At 49.4% G+C, this 19,305-nt stretch overlaps 2 pseudogenes across 2 annotated transcripts; both read left to right on the forward strand.

Moving 5' to 3' along the window:
• Window positions 1–246: 246 nt before the first annotated feature.
• On the forward strand, window positions 247–4,606 carry LOC307053466 (transcription factor-like 5 protein; annotated as a pseudogene). Its single transcript has 4 exons — window positions 247–894; window positions 1,998–2,184; window positions 2,469–2,631; window positions 4,356–4,606. The product of its transcript is annotated as a transcription factor-like 5 protein (transcript).
• Window positions 4,607–12,151: 7,545 nt separating this feature from the next.
• Window positions 12,152–16,510, forward strand: LOC307053904 (transcription factor-like 5 protein; annotated as a pseudogene). The gene is made up of 4 exons: window positions 12,152–12,799; window positions 13,903–14,089; window positions 14,374–14,536; window positions 16,260–16,510. The product of its transcript is annotated as a transcription factor-like 5 protein (transcript).
• Window positions 16,511–19,305: the final 2,795 nt, after the last annotated feature.

Raw genomic sequence — 19,305 nt, forward strand, 5'->3', positions numbered from 1 at the left:
AACCCCGCGTCCCCAACATGGGCGCGCAGCTCGGGACGGGGCGCCGCGGCGGGGGCGGGGCGGGGCGGGCGGTGGGTGTTGCCCGCCTTCGGGGTGGGGCCTCAGGGCGGGGCGGGGTGGGGCCGGGGAGGGTCCGCCATTTCGGGCGGGCGGCACAGGCCCGCCGCGGCCGTCGGTTTGTGCGTACCCGACCGCCCGGCCTGGCCCAGCCGGCCCGCCCGCGCGCCACACGCCTTTGGCGCAGGCATGTCGGGCCCCGGGCAGCAGGAGCCGCCGCAGGCGGGCGGGCCGGCGGGCCCCGAGGGCGCGGACGCGGCGCTCGGCGAGGCGGGGCTGAGTTTCAGGACCAGCGAGCTGAGCCTTGTGGAGATGACGGAGATCGAGTACATGCAGCTGCAGCACATCCTCTACTCGCACATGGAGGCGGCGGCGGCCGACGGCGAGCTCGAGACGCGCGTCAACTCTTGCTTCCTGGCGGCGGCGGCGTCGGGCGCAGTGGCGGGGGGCTTCGCTGCGGCCGTGGGCGCGGCGGCGGGGTCGCGCCGCCCGTGTACCCGGTGCTGTGCCGCCTGCGCTGGCCGATGGTGGCTTCGCGGGCGCCAACCAGTGCCTGGGCCACATCGACTTCCAGGAGCTGCGCATGATGCTGCTGAGTGAGGCGGGCGCGCCCCGCGCCGCCGAGAAGACGCCAGGCGCCGACGGGCCGGGCGCCGGCGCACCCCGGCCCAAGGCGCCCGACGGCGCCGGCAAGGAGAACGTGGAGGGCGCGACCGAGGTGCGGGCCAAGTGGGCGGTGCGCGTCCGCCTGGAGGACGGCTTCAACAGCATAGCAGCCGAGCCCCCGCCAGCCCCGCGCGGTGCGGATCCCCCCGAGCCTGGCATGGCGCTCAACAAGTGGGTGCATCCCCCAGGGAGCGGGCCCGGCTGGATCAGGGTGTAGACCAGGGTCCTGTGCAGAGAAGCAGCAGGCTGTGTGCGGGTATAGACCAGGGTCCTTGCAGAGAAGCAGCATCGTGGGTCTGGGTGTAGACCAGGGTCCTCAGCAGAGGCCACCGGCCTGTATCCGGGTGGAACCAGGGGCCTCTGCAGGGAGGCAGTAGCCTGGGTCCGGGTGTAGACCAGGGCCCTGTGCAGAGAAGCACCAGCCTCGGTCTGGATGTAGACCCGGGTTTTCTGCAGAGGCCAGCGGCCTCACTGCAGCTTGCATCTTAACAGGGAGCAGACCTCAGTGGGTGTGGAGGCTGAGCTGAAAGTTTGTGTGCTCTGTGCAGGCACAGCAAGCAGATATTAAGTACACAGCCTGCAGCATTACCTTTGCGGTGTGCGCTCTGCGTCTGCATGTGGAAGAGAGATGAGTTGAGATAAGTGCACACATGTTCCTGAGGAACAAAGGTTTTGTCCCCAAATCACCCACCTAAATGTCAGGAGAGACCTCTGCTTCCCCCTCTGTTGACTCAGGTTGAGGCTGACCTGATCTTGCACAGATGCATCCCCTGGGAGGACAGGCGTCATGTTGTGAGTCTTTGAGTGTAAAATGCAGCTTCATCCTTCAGCCAGACTGCCAGCCCATAAGTGATCTCGCAGCAACAACTATCGGAGAGGAGTAGCCTGTCTGCTAGGGTGTCTCCTCAGCTTTCTGTCTGTCCCCACCCTGTAGTTTTCCCCATTTTGCCCATAGTCGTCAGATTTTGGAGGATGGCCAAAAAAACACAGAGATTGGTGTCAGAAGTGTAATGGGAAGGGAGGTGTAACTAAAAGATGACACACAGCCACACCTTCCAATGTGAGGAAGAAAGTTTGAACTTGTCCCCTACGACACTAGCTGATAATTGTTTTGTAGAGATTTCCATGATGGGGGGCATTCATGGTAATAGATTCGAGTTCCTATCCAGAAAATCAAATGTTAGCCATTAGAGTGTGATCGTGATTGTGGTGTTTCAGGAAACTTACCTGCCACATACTCTTCATGTGTTTCTGGGTTTCTTTTGTCTTGGCAGTTTGGTAACTCTTATTCGCCATCCATCCGGATTAATGAGTGTTCCACTTCATCAGCAACAAAACAAATGTAGAACATGAGTGAAAAATAAAACAGCTGCTGCAACTACTGCTCTTCAATTTACATACCCTCTGTTAACTGCAAATACTTGCCCTACTAGTGGAAATTCTAATCTTTCACAAACACATGTAGGGAAAATGATTTGCGAAGCTTTGCTCTTTTGTGTTAAGTGGATAACTTGTATTTTAGTTAGGTCCCAAGGATGTTTTTGTCTTTCATTGAGCTCGATAACTTGTTAAAATCGAGAGTATTTATGTGGTTCGGGGATATTTAAAAATCCTTAGTGCACCTAAAGTTCTTCAAGTTCATGTGAATAACTTTGACATTACTTCTATTAAAATGCATTTTATTTGTGCGTAGAGAGGAGATTGTCACCTGTTGATAACGTCCCTGTTGCTTCATTGTTTTCCAGACTTCTAGTAACTCACGTTCTGTACTTGAAGCTACCAAGCATCAGGATATTGGATTGCCGAGAGCGTTTTCTTTCTGTTATCAGAAGTAAATTGAATCCACTAAACAGACTTTGGGTAGTAGAAACAAAGCTTTGCCTGAGCAGGTTCGGATTAAAGTAGGAGGTAAGCGATAAAACAGAAGCTGGCAGCTGCTTTCTCCTCCTGCCTGATGTCTCTGCCCCCCTTTTTTTTTGTCCACGGGTGGGGGAGGGGAGAGAGGTGGTTTATAAACAAATGAAAGGATCTCGGAAGCCTGCTTGCATCTTAGGAATCCTTCTGTCCCTCTGCCCAGTCACCTCACTTGGAACATCCTTGCGAATTTTGAACATCACATTTATACTTGGCCTGGAAACGTTGAGTTTAGGGGCTGCTTTTTCTTAACAGTAACCTCCTTAAACAGAAACATGATAGACTTAGGTACATTTTCGTTACTGACAGCAAATTTAGGTGTTTTTTTTTTTTTCTCTTATTTCATACTTCATGAGTGAGGCAGGAGTCTGAAATCCGCTCAGAGCTTTAGGGGACCATCTGCAGATGGGCAAAGGATTGAGTTGGGAGCAAGAGGCCATAAGGTGATACAGACAGTCTTAGAAAGAAAGAAACTTCTGAAGGCAAACTTTGCTTACCCCTGACGTTAACCCTCAATCCGTTTTTCCTGGAAAACATTCTTTTTCGAGTTATCCAACAATAACACAGCTTACACTCAGCTTTTCAAGAGCTGATAAAGACAGGGTAGGGATGGAGCTCTCCTTCTTTCTCCCACGCCAGTGATTAATTTTCCATTGTTCTTATGACATTGCTCGTGAAAGTATATGTTAGCATTTGTAAGGTATAAAGGTTAAAATTAAAATAGTCCCTGTACTGACTACTCAGCTGAAGAACCAAAATATTACCAATACTTGTGAATTCCTCTCTATGTCTTTTGCAAAGTTATCACCATTCTGAAATGTGTGTTAAGTGATTCTTTCACCGTAGAGGGTTTGGCTTTGTACGGTACCTCGGGAATGCACATCACCACAGGTACTTCTTAGACGCCTGCTGTACTGTGATAGAAATTTGACATATTTCTGTAGCACAGGTCAAAGCTATGACGTGATGACTCCTTTTGTGGGGGGAATCTCACTTGTAAGGTGAGGGCGTGTTTAATCCTAAACCACTTAGGTTCTGTCCTCTTCTGAGCATTGCAGTTAGAATATCAGTTGTCATCTTAGAATAATTGCATATCAAGAAAATCTTTTGGAGAAAATATTTCTAGGTTTGTTTTTTTTTTCCGCTTCTGAGTATCAGAAAAATCAAACAACTTCTTGGTTTTTTTATTCCTAGATGACAGTTAAAATGGCTCTTGATTTAAAAGGGGGACTTTTGATTGTATTGCTGTATAAGCTGTATTGATTACATAATACCTGGGGTGTGTTTTTTTTTTTGCGGTACGTGGGCCTCTCACTGTTGTGGCCTCTCCCGTTGCGGAACACAGGCTCCGGACGTGCAGGCTCAGTGGCCATGGCTCACGGGCCCAGCCGCTCCGCGGCATGTGGGATCTTCCTGGACCGCGGCATGAACCCGTGTCCCCTGCATCAGCAGGCGGACTCTCAGCCACTGCGCCACCAGGAAAGCCCTCTGGGGTGTTTTAATTTAGTTTATGTTCCGTTGTATAGTTTGAAACCTAGAGCCTTGTGCCGGATGTTTCTATGGAATTTTGGAGTGCTTCTTGTTTGGTTCTGTGTGCTCCTTACCCATTCATGTTTATATCTTGGATCGAAAATACCAAAAAATATATTCAGCATTCACGAGGGTAAGTTTAGAAGAATCAAAAAATTAAAATACCACTTTTTCCTTCTTTTGCAAAGAAGAAGCGCTATGTAAACAAGCAATAAATAAGAGGAGTCGGAGTAGGATCCGTCAGTTGGACACAAACATAGAACGAAGAACCCTTGGAGAGCTCCGGAATGTGGGTGAAGGCTCCACAGCAGCGCAGGGTGCTTGGCCGTCGGTGGAGTCGCCCCAGGCCGCCCTCGGGGAGCAGAGGCAGAGCGGGCCCCCACGGGGCAGGTCCCAGCGGAGGGAGAGGCACAACCGCATGGAAAGAGATAGAAGGTAATGCGTGCTGTCGGTGGTATACAGTTGTCCTAGACGCCAAGCTGGTGAGAGTCAGTGCTGGTAACAGGCACCTTTTTGTAGAAAACAATGGTGTAGGCACTTCTGTGTTCAAGGGAGGGAAAGCTGGCAAGAGTCAATGGTCACCTTGCTTTGCTAGGTGGATGGGGGTAGCCAAGACCACCCCCAGGTTTGATGATTCATTAGGAGGACTCATGGCTTTGGTTTATTTTGGGCAAAGAACCCAGCAAAGTCAGCAGAGGCGCATGGGGTGAGGTCTAGGGGCCCCAGGCGCCAGCTCCCCAGAACACCTCTCAGTGGAGCCACTCAGGATGCCTGTCACCCCCCAGCACTGGTGACATGTTCCCGGACAGCAAAGCTCCTTAGAGACTCGGGGCCATGGATCCTACTGGGGGCTGGTTGTGGGGGGTATTCCCTAGGTGGCACGCGGCCAAATCCCAGACGCCCAGAAGGAAAGCTGGTGTTTAGCATAAGCCAGTGACCAATGGTGGTGGGAACCCCCCCGAAATCTAAGTTCCCAGGTGCTGGCCGGGGCCGCCTTCCTGGGAGGGAGTCCGCCTGCACACGGGGTTACTCAGTTTTGCTTGGTTCTTTTAAGGATATTGAAGAAGGAGGAAGTTACAGCTTATGTAAGTTGTTTTATCTGTGGGTTTTATTTGTGCTGTTCTGTGTAGAAGCAAAATGTGGTTACTTTTTCTGTTAGAGCTGGGTACGGGATGATTCCCTAACATAGAGTTAATTAACTTAGTCATTTATTGAGTACTTTGTACCAGTTTCTGTTTTAGGCTCAGGAAATAGAGCATTGAGCAAGACAAATATTCATCTCTGAACCTACAGTGTGGAGCGGTGGAAATTTATTTCTTTAAAGGGATATATTAAAGCTAGGTATCTAGATCCCTTTCCTAAGGGTGTGTCCGCACATACACGCCAAGTGATGGGCATCACTGAACTCACCGTGACTCATAATGGGCATGGTTTATATTTATTTAATAAACATTTGCTGAGCACCTACCGTCTAAAAAAAAGCCTCATATGTACTACGTGTTGACGGTAAAAGTTTAAATTCTTGCTCTGCCATTCCCTAGTTTAACAACTTCCTACACATTCTTTACCTCTCCACCTGAGTCTCTCGTCTATACAATAGGTGTATTACCTACTGCGTAGATGGGACACAGGAAGTAAAGAAGCTGAAGTGTAGTGTCTGGCCCAGTGCCTGCAGTTACAGAGCATCTAGTGAATTCCTGCTTTTGTTGTTGCCTTAGAAAGTTGCTCTAAAGTTCTGAGCGTACAGGTGGGGAAATAGAAACAAGGGCCGTATTATCTGAACGTGATACGTAAAAGTTAAAGATGGTCTAAGACTCCAGTTGTGATGTAAATCATCCCTAAAAAGAGCAGGTTTGGGGATATTAACCGGCTGGTAGTCTGTGGTCCTTTATGAACCGGGACCCCTGGAGGATGAAAGCTGTGAATCCTAGCTTCTGTGACTTTCTTGGCACCTGGAGGGCAGGTGAGTGAAAGAATGTCCTGCCCAGAAGAAACACACACACAATTTTGCTTCCAGTTTCAGGGGGTTTGGGTCCATCCTTGGTCTAGAGACTTGGACCTGGTCCTTGCTCCTGGCCCAGGAGAAGTAAACAGGAAACTTTCCAGGGAGTGCAACTGGGCTTAGTGGGCCACTGAAGGGGGGCTGGCCGCTGTAGATGAGGCCTTAGTGAAGAGCGTCCGGGTTTGGCTGCTGGTCCCGGCTGTCGTGTAGTCGCTGCCGTTGACGGCAGCACGGGCCTGGTTAGAGAACCGAGCTGAGGCTGGCACTGTAAACGTGGAACCTTTTGCAAAAGAGCCTTCCGTATCGAGATCCTGGGGCAGCGGCCGGCCGAGCGCCCCAGGTCGCCTGGAGTGAGGCCCCTGGGGCTGAGTGCTAAGAGTTTGTCTTCTCCGTTTCCCTTTTCTGTGCCTATGGGCATTTCCATCTTGTGTATTTCGTAATTTGGTCAAGTTCCTTATTTTCCTTGTATATTTAGTTGCCTTTGAAAGCGATCCCTGTGTGCAGTTTGTGCTGATTGGATCATTTCTGGTTATTTATAGTGTGGTTACTCTTTAACATTATTTTTTAGCGATAGACTTGGTTTATTGTAAAAAAATAAAGCTTTTCTATTTAAAACAATGATTTAATGGTTGGCTGTGTGTACGTAATAGTGGTAAACTATTATTTCTCTGATTCATTCAAATATGATGAAGGTGTTTACAGCAATAAAAAAACGTAACTGTCACTATCTCTACTCACAGATTAAATAGGTTAAAAACTTCCGGACAATAATTTTTGTGTGTCTTAGGCTTCCTGAATCTTTGTGAAATTTAGTTACATTGAAGTTGTAGATTGTTTCTGGGTCGGATTACAAGACCCATCAGGAAACAGGCTGAAGTGACGTCAGTAGCAACTTGGGGGGGAATTAGAATGTAGGTAGCTTAAACCCTTGTGTCCTTCCTGTTTCCTTAGTGACTTTCCCCCTCTTCCTTGCATGAACATTTTGAAAGATGTGATACCCAAAAGTCTTCCGTGATTTTCCTAAATTATTTCAGTACACATGTCATGCCACAGGTCTGTTCCGACTCTAACCAGGCTTGTGTCCCAGACACTGGGGGCACCTTGAATAAGACAGAGACCCCGTGGGCTGGAGGGAAGCGGCTAAGAGGTCGAGGGTGAATGGACCACCTCCATCCCGGTGTGGGGTCTGGTTGACATGCTGCAAAGATGGCTCTCCCTGCTGCACAGCAGGGAGACTGGACTCCAGGAGGAGAGGTTGGGGGTGGGCAGGAGTGGAGACACAGACCCTGGTCAGAGGCCGCAGCCGCTCTGCTGTGACTGGCCAGGGCCCGCGGTGCTGGATGTAGGGCTGCTGGGCAGAGGAAGTGGGGATCACGGTGGGGCGTCTGGCTGGAGCAGGTGGGCGGGTGGCGCCGTTTCCTGAGATGGGAAGACGTGTGGACGAGCAGGATGGGGTGGGGCGGAATCCACGTTCTGTGTCCGACGGGCTAGGTTTTCAGTGCCCAGGAGGCGTCAGGTGGAGAAGTTGAGAATGAGTAAACGAGTCTGCAAGCAGGTGGTTCTCTTTGTTTTATTTTTCTAATGAGCACAGAGTTCACTGAACACCTGCCCTCCCCTCACCTAGTGTGAGCCGTCAACATTTCCCATGTTTAACACACACGTGCACGCGCACAGCACAATTTCAAAGACAATGACAGATGTCATGACCCGTCACCTCTAAATATTTACGCCTGCGTCGCCCACGTAACGCCAGTGCCGTATTCACACCTCACAAGGTCGATAGTCATTGTCTTATACCATCTACTACCCAGTCCGTATTCCCATGTCCCCCAGATGTTCTAAAGGTGACTTTTATGGCTGCGTGTTTTTCCAAACCAGCACCCAGCCATGCTCCTGTGTTGCCTTCAGTGACGTTTTTCTGTCTCTAAGCTATAGCAGTCCTTCCTACCCCACAGTTTCTATTACGGCACTGAGATTTTGAAGAGATCGGGCCAGACAGGTGCCTGTAGAACCCTGGATTTAGATGATTCGTTGTATTTATTTATGGTAATTAAAAATTTTTATATAATTTTAAACTTGCAGGAAAATTCCAAGATGAGTGCTAAGAGCTCCTTGTGTGCCCACCCAGGTTTACCCAGAACCCCCAGTTGTTCACATTTTGCCCCATTTGTTCTGTCTCTCGCAGTCTCAACCATTTGATGGTAAACTGTGGGCACCATGCCCCTTGATACCCAAACACTTCAGTCTGTGATTTTAAAGACTATTACATTATCTTACATAACCAGAATACAATGGCCCAAATCAGGACACTTAACATTGCTGTAATACTCTTATCTAATTCAAATTTTGCCTCATGTCCCAATAACACCCTCTACACCATTTTCCCCCGTCCAGCCCCACTGCAGGATCACTGGTGACACAGTTGTTGTGAGGTGACATTTTGGGGTCATGACCTTGAACCCTAGCCAGGCTCTGGGGCTGTGGGGCAGTCTCTCACTCTGTGCTCCCCTCTCCTGTGTCGTGTCACCATCACAGTCATTGGGCAGGACGGTGGCGCTGCCCCCCTGCTTTGTCTTCCCTCCTCCACCTGAAGACGGGCTGGGGGCCGCCCCGCACCCACTTGTCCTTGCGTATCATCCTGAGTTATCAGGTGCCGCTGTACTGTTACTTCTCCCTTTTCTGGGCAGTGGAATTTTGTCCTTTTTATTTTAAATTTATTTTATTGAAGTATAGTTGATTTACAATGTTGTGTTAATTTCTGCTGTACAGCCAAGTGACTCAGTTGTGTATATATGTATATACACGTATGTATATATACAAACACACGTATATATATATATATATATACACACACATACATTCTTTTTCATATTCTTTTCCATTATGGTTTATCACAGGATACTGAATATAGTTCCCTGTGCTATACAGGGAACTGTAACCCTATATAGGGTTAGGACCTTGTTTATCCGTCCTATATGTAATAGTTTGCATCTGCTAACCCCAAGCTCTCGCTCCATCGATCCCCCCCACCCCCTTGACAACCACCAGTCTGTTCTCTATGTCTGTGAGTCTGTTTCTGTTTTGCAGATAAGACTGTTCTTTGTAAGAAGAGCATTTTGTCTATTTCTCCCATTTATCACATTCTGATCAGTGCAGATGGTAGTTTTTAAAAGCTTGTTGAGACTTCCATTGTGACCTCTTATGTGGTCAATTTTTTTAAATACTGTGTTTATTTGGAAAGGATGTGCATTCTCTGTTTGGCGAATTCTGTATGTTTATTAGGTTGAGGTTACGAATTGTGGTTCAGGCCTTTCCTGTCCTCTCTTGTCTGTCAGACCTGTGGTTCTGAGAGCCCCCGTGGCATCTCCCGCCGTGGCTGGCCTTGTCCCATGTCTGTTGGGCTCTCAGCGTGGCTGAGTGTCGGGGGCACATCCTCCCACCTGGGCCCCGAGGTTTGTCACCCCGCTTGGTTTCATTAACCCTTTTCCTTTAAGTCTCTCGTCTCTCTGTACAGATGACACCAGTTTTCTTCCTCTTCCTGACTTCCTGGTATAATTTCTTGACATGTAATTGGAACAGTCTTTCTTTTTTCCTACTAAAAATAGTTTTTATTATTGACCTTCTCCTATTTACAAATTTAATGTGAATATCCAACTTTGACCAGAGGTCATCTCAGGATGTCTGATGAGTTGTGAAAATCCCTTCAAACTCAGCTATTTCGCTTACGTTTCGTTGAAATAGACGCTACTTGAGAGAGCAGAGTAACAATTACTAGCTTCCCTTTGAGGCAGTCAAGGGCGGGAGGTGTCCACTTGTCTCCCTCTTTCACGGTCACCCCAAGTTCCCATGAACTGAGTCCCAGGGACCTCGTGAGAGTCTAGATTGAGCTACACCTTAACCCCACTGCTGGCAGGGTCCTCAGCTAAGGAGGGCTACCCCTGGAGGGCTACACCAGAACCACTTGGAGCCACGTTTAGAGTTTGAAAAAAACATGTTTTATATTTTCTTCACATTTTATTTATGAAATAAGTCCCACTAAAGCCAGATCATTCTCACGTTTCATGTCTAAATAAAAGAGGGCTCAAAAACTGTTATCTGCAAGGAATCCGCCCAAATCAAGAAACACAGAAGACAATGTAGGTGCCAAAGGTCTTTATTTCCAATAAGCGAAAAACCAAGTCGCATATAATCTTGATTTTATTTTATTTTTTAAACATTGTAAATTTCACCATACTGCGTGATTTTGCTGCTCAAAGTGGGGTCAACTGATCAGCTGCACACACGTCAGCTGGGGCCTCCTTAGAAAGGTGGCATTCCGGGTCCCACCTAGGCCTGCTGAATTAGAATCTGCTTTTAAACAAGATCCCCAGGGCGAGCCTGTGCACATTACGGTCTGTGTTGATGTCACGCTGAGAATCTTCTCAAAGATTTTATCGATATCATCCTATATATTTAGTAGTTGTATAATTTTCTTTTTAAATGTAGGTATTTCGATGATCTGAAACTAATTTTTATGTTAGGTGTGAGAAAAAGTGCTCTTTTTTCCCCCCCACACCTGATACCTTTTCTTGAGTAAGTGGTCCATCATTATCCTACTGGGGACATATTAAGTCGACAAAAAGAAAAGGAAATGTATATATATTTTGTCTTTTTCCTTTTTTTAAAAAAAGTTTTTTGGCTGTGCCACGTGGCATGTGAGATCTTCGTTCCCCTACCAGGGATTGAACCTGCACCCCCTGCAGTGGAAGCACGGAGTCTTAACCACTGGTCCTCCAGGGAAGTGCAGGATGATCTTACATTGTTCAAAGAAAAGAGACTGCAGAAGAAATGAATAGCACTCCATAGATGTCTGAGCTCTGACAGAATGAGCGATTCAGAGCCTGATGGAAGAAAACTGTGCCTAAATCACAGGCCTTTCTTTAAAGCACGTGGTTCCCATACAGAAAACAGCCACTGGTTGAGATGGGGGTAAGGGTGAGAGGTGGGTACAGTCATCATTTTGAGCCTGCAAAACTAATTCTTCTAAAGACCACGTATTCTATGATACCATTTATAGGACGTACCCAGGGTCGGCAAACCCGTAGGGACAAAAAGAAGGTTAGTGTTTAGGGAGTGCTAATGGGTATGGGATTCTTTGGGGTGATGAAAATGTTCGAAAACTGGTTGTGGTGATGGCATGTGAACCCACTACCACTGAAGAGCGCACTTTAAAAGGATGAACCCACATGGCACGTGCATTCCAGCTCATCAGTGGCCAGTGTTTGTCCAGTGCATTGATTACACGAGCCCTGCCGGTTGTAGGAGGAACCGTGCACCACGTGTATTGATTTACCTGCCTGAGTTTTCACCTACGTACAGCCTGCCTTGTCACACCTGTATTTGGGGCCGCTGTCTCACCTGTCTACTGTTCGGGCTTACTGCAGGCCTCGTGTCCCGAGAAGGGGGGGACCGCAGGGCACCCCGTGGATACGTGGACTGGTGGTGAAGCGTTACCTAGAGAGGTGTCTCTTGCATGCGCCCTGATACCCGGCCAGGCCCCGGGCGGCCCCGCGGACACTCGACCCAGGTGTGTCTGACCCTCGGACACTGGACTCGGGCGTTTGGCCCCTTGGACATTGGGATCCGGGCGGCCCGGCCCTGCGGACACTCGACCCGGGTGGTCTGGGCCCTCAGGCACTGGACTTGGACGGCCTGGACCCGCGCGCCGCGCCCCCGCCACCAGAACCCCGCGTCCCCAACATGGGCGCGCAGCTCGGGACGGGGCGCCGCGGCGGGGGCGGGGCGGGCGGGCGGTGGGTGTGGCCCGCCCTCGGGGTGGGACCTCCGGGCGGGGCGGGGCGGGGCGGGGCGGGGCGGGGCCGGGGAGGGTCCGCCATTGCGGGCGGGCGGCGCAGGCCCGCCGCGGCCGTCGGTTTCTGTGTACCCGACCGCCCGGCCTGGCGCAGCAGGCCCGCCCGCGCGCCACACGCCTTTGGCGCAGGCATGTCGGGCCCCGGGCAGCAGGAGCCGCCGCAGGCGGGCGGGCCGGCGGGCCCCGAGGGCGCGGATGCGGCGCTCGGCGAGGCGGGGCTGAATTTCAGGACCAGCGAGCTGAGCCTTGTGGAGATGACGGAGATCGAGTACATGCAGCTGCAGCACATCCTCTACTCGCACATGGAGGCGGCGGCGGCCGACGGCGAGCTCGAGACGCGCGTCAACTCTTGCTTCCTGGCGGCGGCGGCGGCGGGCGCAGTGGCGGGGGGCTTCGCTGCGGCCGTGGGCGCGGCGGCGGGGTCGCGCCGCCCGTGTACCCGGTGCTGTGCCGCCTGCGCTGGCCTATGGTGGCTTCGCGGGCGCCAACCAGTGCCTGGGCCACATCGACTTCCAGGAGCTGCGCATGCTGCTGCTGAGCGAGGCGGGCGCGCCCCGCGCCGCCGAGAAGACGCCGGGCGCCGACGGACCGGGCGCCGGCGCACCCCGGTCCAAGGCGCCCGACGGCGCCGGCAAGGAGAACGTGGAGGGCGCGACCGAGGTGCGGGCCAAGTGGGCGGTGCGCGTCCGCCTGGAGGACGGCTTCAACAGCATAGCAGCCGAGCCCCCGCCAGCCCCGCGCGGTGCGGATCCCCCCGAGCCTGACATGGCGCTCAACAAGTGGGTGCATCCCCCAGGGAGCGGGCCCGGCTGGATCAGGGTGTAGACCAGGGTCCTGTGCAGAGAAGCAGCAGGCTGTGTGCGGGTATAGACCAGGGTCCTTGCAGAGAAGCAGCATCGTGGGTCTGGGTGTAGACCAGGGTCCTCAGCAGAGGCCACCGGCCTGTATCCGGGTGGAACCAGAGGCCTCTGCAGGGAGGCACTAGCCTGGGTCCGGGTGTAGACCAGGGTCCTGTGCAGAGAAGCACCAGCCTCGGTCTGGATGTAGACCCGGGTTTTCTGCAGAGGCCAGCGGCCTCACTGCAGCTTGCATCTTAACAGGGAGCAGACCTCAGTGGGTGTGGAGGCTGAGCTGCAAGTTTGTGTGCTCTGTGCAGGCACAGCAAGCAGATATTAAGTACACAGCCTGCAGCATTACCTTTGCGGTGTGCGCTCTGCGTCTGCATGTGGAAGAGAGATGAGTTGAGGTAAGTGCACACATGTTCCTGAGGAACAAAGGTTTTGTCCCCAAATCACCCACCTAAATGTCAGGAGAGACCTCTGCTTCCCCCTCTGTTGACTCAGGTTGAGGCTGACCTGATCTTGCACAGATGCATCCCCTGGGAGGACAGACGTCATGTTGTGAGTCTTTGAGTGTAAAATGCAGCTTCATCCTTCAGCCAGACTGCCAGCCCATAAGTGATCTCGCAGCAACAACTATCGGAGAGGAGTAGCCTGTCTGCTAGGGTGTCTCCTCAGCTTTCTGTCTGTCCCCACCCTGTAGTTTTCCCCGTTTTGCCCATAGTCGTCAGAGTTTGGAGGATGGCCAGAAAAAAACAGAGATTGGTGTCAGAAGTGTAATGGGAAGGGAGGTGTAACTAAAAGATGACACACAGCCACACCTTCCAATGTGAGGAAGAAAGTTTGAACTTGTCCCCTCCAACACTAGCTGATAATTGTTTTGTAGAGATTTCCATGATGGGGGGCATTCATGGTAACAGATTCGAGTTCCTATCCAGAAAATCAAATGTTAGCCATTAGAGTGTGATAGTGATTGTGGTGTTTCAGGAAACTTACCTGCCACATACTCTTCATGTGTTTCTGGGTTTCTTTTGTCTTGGCAGTTTGGTAACTCTTATTCGCCATCCATCCGAATTAATGAGTGTTCCACTTCATCAGCAACAAAACAAATGTAGAACATGAGTGAAAAATAAAACAGCTGCTGCAACTACTGCTCTTCAATTTACATACCCTCTGTTTACTGCAAATAGTTGCTCTACTAGTGGAAATTCTAATCTTTCACAAACACAGGTAGGGAAAATGATTTGCGAAGCTTTGCTCTTTTGTGTTAAATGGATAAATTGTATTTTAGTTAGGTCCCAAGGCTGTTTTTGTCTTTCACTGAGCTCGATAACTTGTTAAAATCGAGAGTATTTATGTGGTTCGGGGATATTTAAAAATCCTTAGTGCACCTAAAGTTCTTCAAGTTCATGTGAATAACTTTGACGTTACTTCTATTAAAGTGCGTTTTATTTGTGCGTAGAGAGGAGATTGTCACCTGTTGATAACGTTCCTGTTGCTTCATTGTTTTCCAGAGTTGTAGTAACTCACGTTCTGTACTTGAAGCTACCAAGCATCAGGATGTTGGATTGCCGAGAGCATTTTCTTTCTGTCATCAGAGGTAAATTGAATCCACTAAACAGACTTTGGGTAGTAGAAACAAAGCTTTGCATGAGCAGGTTCGGATTAAAGTAGGAGGTAAGCGATAAAACAGAAGCTGGCAGGTGCTTTCTCCTCCTGCCTGATGTCTCTGCCCCCCTTTTTTTTTTTGTCCACGGGTCGGGGAGGGGAGAGAGGTGGTTTATAAACAAATGAAAGGATCTCGGAAGCCTGCTTGCATCTTAGGAATCCTTCTGTCCCTCTGCCCAGTCACCTCACTTGGAACATCCTTGCGAATTTTGAACATCACGTTTATACTTGGCCTGGAAACGTTGAGTTTAGGGGCTGCTTTTTCTTAACAGTAACCTCCTTAAACAGAAACATGATAGACTTAGGTACATTTTCGTTACTGACAGCAAATTTAGGTGTTGTTTTTTTTTTCTCTTATTTCATACTTCATGAGTGAGGCAGGAGTCTGAAATCCGCTCAGAGCTTTAGGGGACCATCTGCAGGTGGGCAAAGGATTGAGTTGGGAGCAAGAGGCCATAAGGTGATACAGAAAGTCTTAGAAAGAAAGAAACTTCTGAAGGCAAACTTTGCTTACCCCTGACGTTAACCCTCAATCCGTTTTTCCTGGAAAACATTCTTTTTCGAGTTATCCAACAATAACACAGCTTACACTAAGCTTTTCAAGAGCTGATAAAGACAGGGTAGGGATGGAGCTCTCCTTCTTTCTCCCACGCCAGTGATTAATTTTCCATTGTTCTTATGACATTGCTCGTGAAAGTATATGTTAGCATTTGTAAGGTATAAAGGTTAAAATTAAAATAGTCCCTGTACTGACTACTCAGCTGAAGAACCAAAATATTACCAATACTTGTGAATTCCTCTCTATGTCTTTTGCAAAGTTATCACCATTCTGAAATGTGTGTTAAGTGATTCTTTCATCGTAGAGGGTTTGGCTTTGTACAGTACCTCGGGAATGCACATCACCACAGGTACTTCTTAGACGCCTGCTGTACTGTGATAGAAATTTGACATATTTCTGTAGCACAGGTCAAAGCTATGACGTGATGACTCCTTTTGTGGGGGGAATCTCACTTGTAAGGTGAGGGCGTGTTTAATCCTAAACTACTTAGGTTCTGTCCTCTTCTGAGCATTGCAGTTAGAAAATCAGTTGTCATCTTAGAATAATTGCATATCAAGAAAATCTTTTGGAGAAAATATTTCTAGGTTTGTTTTTTTTTTCCCCTTCTGAATATCAGAAAAATCAAACAACTTCTTGGTTTTTTAATTCATAGATGACAGTTAAAATGGCTCTTGATTTAAAAGGGGGACTTTTGATTGTATTGCTGTATAAGTTGTATTGATTACATAATACCTGGGGTGTTTTTTTTTTGCGGTACGTGGGCCTCTCACTGTTGTGGCCTCTCCCGTTGCGGAACACAGGCTCCGGACGCGCAGGCTCAGTGGCCATGGCTCACGGGCCCAGCCGCTCCGCGGCACGTGGGATCTTCCCGGACCGCGGCATGAACCCGTGTCCCCTGCATCAGCAGGCGGACTCTCAGCCACTGCGCCACCAGGAAAGCCCTCTGGGGTGTTTTAATTTAGTTTATGTTCCGTTGTATAGTTTGAAACCTAGAGCCTTGTGCCGGATGTTTCTATGCAATTTTGAAGTGCTTCTTGTTTGGTTCTGTGTGCTCCTTACCCATTGATGTTTATATCTTGGATCGAAAATACCAAAAAATATATTCAGCATTCACGAGGGTAAGTTTAGAAGAATCAAAAAATTAAAATACCACTTTTTCCTTCTTTTGCAAAGAAGAAGCGCTATGTAAACAAGCAATAAATAAGAGGAGTCGGGGTAGGATACGTCAGTTGGACACAAACATAGAACGAAGAACCCTTGGAGAGCTCCGGAATGTGGGTGAAGGCTCCACAGCAGCGCAGGGTGCTTGGCCGTCGGTGGAGTCGCCCCAGGCCGCCCTCGGGGAGCAGAGGCAGAGCGGGCCCCCACGGGGCAGGTCCCAGCGGAGGGAGAGGGACAACCGCATGGAAAGAGATAGAAGGTAATGCGTGCTGTCGGTGGTATACAGTTGTCCTAGATGCCAAGCTGGTGAGAGTCAGTGCTGGTAACAGGCACCTTTTTGTAGAAAACAATGGTGTAGGCACTTCTGTGTTCAAGGGAGGGAAAGCTGGCAAGAGTCAATGGTCACCTTGCTTTGCTAGGTGGATGGGGGTAGCCAAGACCACCCCCAGGTTTGATGATTCATTAGGAGGACTCATGGCTTTGGTTTATTTTGGGCAAAGAACCCAGCAAAGTCAGCAGAGGCGCATGGGGAGAGGTCTAGGGGCCCCAGGCGCCAGCTCCCCAGAACACCTCTCAGTGGAGCCACTCAGGATGCCTGTCACCCCCCAGCACTGGTGACATGTTCCCGGACAGCAAAGCTCCTTAGAGACTCGGGGCCATGGATCCTACTGGGGGCTGGTTGTGGGGGGTGTTCCCTAGGTGGCACGCGGCCAAATCCCAGACGCCCAGAAGGAAAGCTGGTGTTTAGCATAAGCCAGTGACCAATGGTGGTGGGAAGCCCCCCCGAAATCTACGTTCCCAGGTGCTGGCCGGGGCCGCCTTCCTGGGAGGGAGTCCGCCTGCACACTGGGTTACTCAGTTTTGCTTGGTTCTTTTAAGGATATTGAAGAAGGAGGAAGTTACAGCTTATGTAAGTTGTTTTATCTGTGGATTTTATTTGTGCTGTTCTGTGTAGAAGCAAAATGTGGTTACTTTTTCTGTTAGAGCTGGGTACGGGATGATTCCCTAACATAGAGTTAATTAACTTAGTCATTTATTGAGTACTTTGTACCAGTTTCTGTTTTAGGCTCAGGAAATAGAGCATTGAGCAAGACAAATATTCATCTCTGAACCTACAGTGTGGAGCGGTGGAAATTTATTTCTTTAAAGGGATATATTAAAGCTAGGCATCTAGATCCCTTTCCTAAGGGTGTGTCCGCACATACACGCCAAGTGATGGGCATCACTGAACTCACCGTGACTCATAATGGGCATGGTTTATATTTATTTAATAAACATTTGCTGAGCACCTACCGTCTGAAAAAAAGCCTCATATGTACTACGTGTTGACGGTAAAAGTTTAAATTCTTGCTCTGCCATTCCCTAGTTTAACAACTTCCTACACATTCTTTACCTCTCCACCTGAGTCTCTCGTCTATACAATAGGTGTATTACCTACTGCGTAGATGGGACACAGGAAGTAAAGAAGCTGAAGTGTAGTGTCTGGCCCAGTGCCTGCAGTTACAGAGCATCTAGTGAATTCCTGCTGTTGTTGTTGCCTTAGAAAGTTGCTCTAAAGTTCTGAGCGTACAGGTGGGGAAATAGAAACAAGGGCCGTATTATCTGAACGTGATACGTAAAAGTTAAAGATGGTCTAAGACTCCAGTTGTGATGTAAATCATCCCTAAAAAGAGCAGGTTTGGGGATATTAACCGGCTGGTAGTCTGTGGTCCTTTATGAACCGGGACCCCTGGAGGATGAAAGCTGTGAATCCTAGCTTCTGTGACTTTCTTGGCACCTGGAGGGCAGGTGAGTGAAAGAATGTCCTGCCCAGAAGAAACACACACACAATTTTGCTTCCAGTTTCAGGGGGTTTGGGTCCATCCTTGGTCTAGAGACTTGGACCTGGTCCTTGCTCCTGGCCCAGGAGAAGTAAACAGGAAACTTTCCAGGGAGTGCAACTGGGCTTAGTGGGCCACTGAAGGGGGGCTGGCCGCTGTAGATGAGGCCTTAGTGAAGAGCGTCCGGGTTTGGCTGCTGGTCCCGGCTGTCGTGTAGTCGCTGCCGTTGACGGCAGCACGGGCCTGGTTAGAGAACCGAGCTGAGGCTGGCACTGTAAACGTGGAACCTTTTGCAAAAGAGCCTTCCGTATCGAGATCCTGGGGCAGCGGCCGGCCGAGCGCCCCAGGTCGCCTGGAGTGAGGCCCCTGGGGCTGAGTGCTAAGAGTTTGTCTTCTCCGTTTCCCTTTTCTGTGCCTATGGGCATTTCCATCTTGTGTATTTCGTAATTTGGTCAAGTTCCTTATTTTCCTTGTATATTTAGTTGCCTTTGAAAGCGATCCCTGTGTGCAGTTTGTGCTGATTGGATCATTTCTGGTTATTTATAGTGTGGTTACTCTTTAACATTATTTTTTAGCGATAGACTTGGTTTATTGTAAAAAAATAAAGCTTTTCTATTTAAAACAATGATTTAATGGTTGGCTGTGTGTACGTAATAGTGGTAAACTATTATTTCTCTGATTCATTCAAATATGATGAAGGTGTTTACAGCAATAAAAAAACGTAACTGTCACTATCTCTACTCACAGATTAAATAGGTTAAAAACTTCCGGACAATAATTTTTGTGTGTCTTAGGCTTCCTGAATCTTTGTGAAATTTAGTTACATTGAAGTTGTAGATTGTTTCTGGGTCGGATTACAAGACCCATCAGGAAACAGGCTGAAGTGACGTCAGTAGCAACTTGGGGGGGAATTAGAATGTAGGTAGCTTAAACCCTTGTGTCCTTCCTGTTTCCTTAGTGACTTTCCCCCTCTTCCTTGCATGAACATTTTGAAAGATGTGATACCCAAAAGTCTTCCGTGATTTTCCTAAATTATTTCAGTACACATGTCATGCCACAGGTCTGTTCCGACTCTAACCAGGCTTGTGTCCCAGACACTGGGGGCACCTTGAATAAGACAGAGACCCCGTGGGCTGGAGGGAAGCGGCTAAGAGGTCGAGGGTGAATGGACCACCTCCATCCCGGTGTGGGGTCTGGTTGACATGCTGCAAAGATGGCTCTCCCTGCTGCACAGCAGG

Source organism: Hyperoodon ampullatus (genome assembly GCF_949752795.1).
Source record: "Hyperoodon ampullatus genome assembly, chromosome: 5".
Classification (NCBI taxonomy): Eukaryota; Metazoa; Chordata; class Mammalia; order Artiodactyla; family Ziphiidae; genus Hyperoodon; species Hyperoodon ampullatus.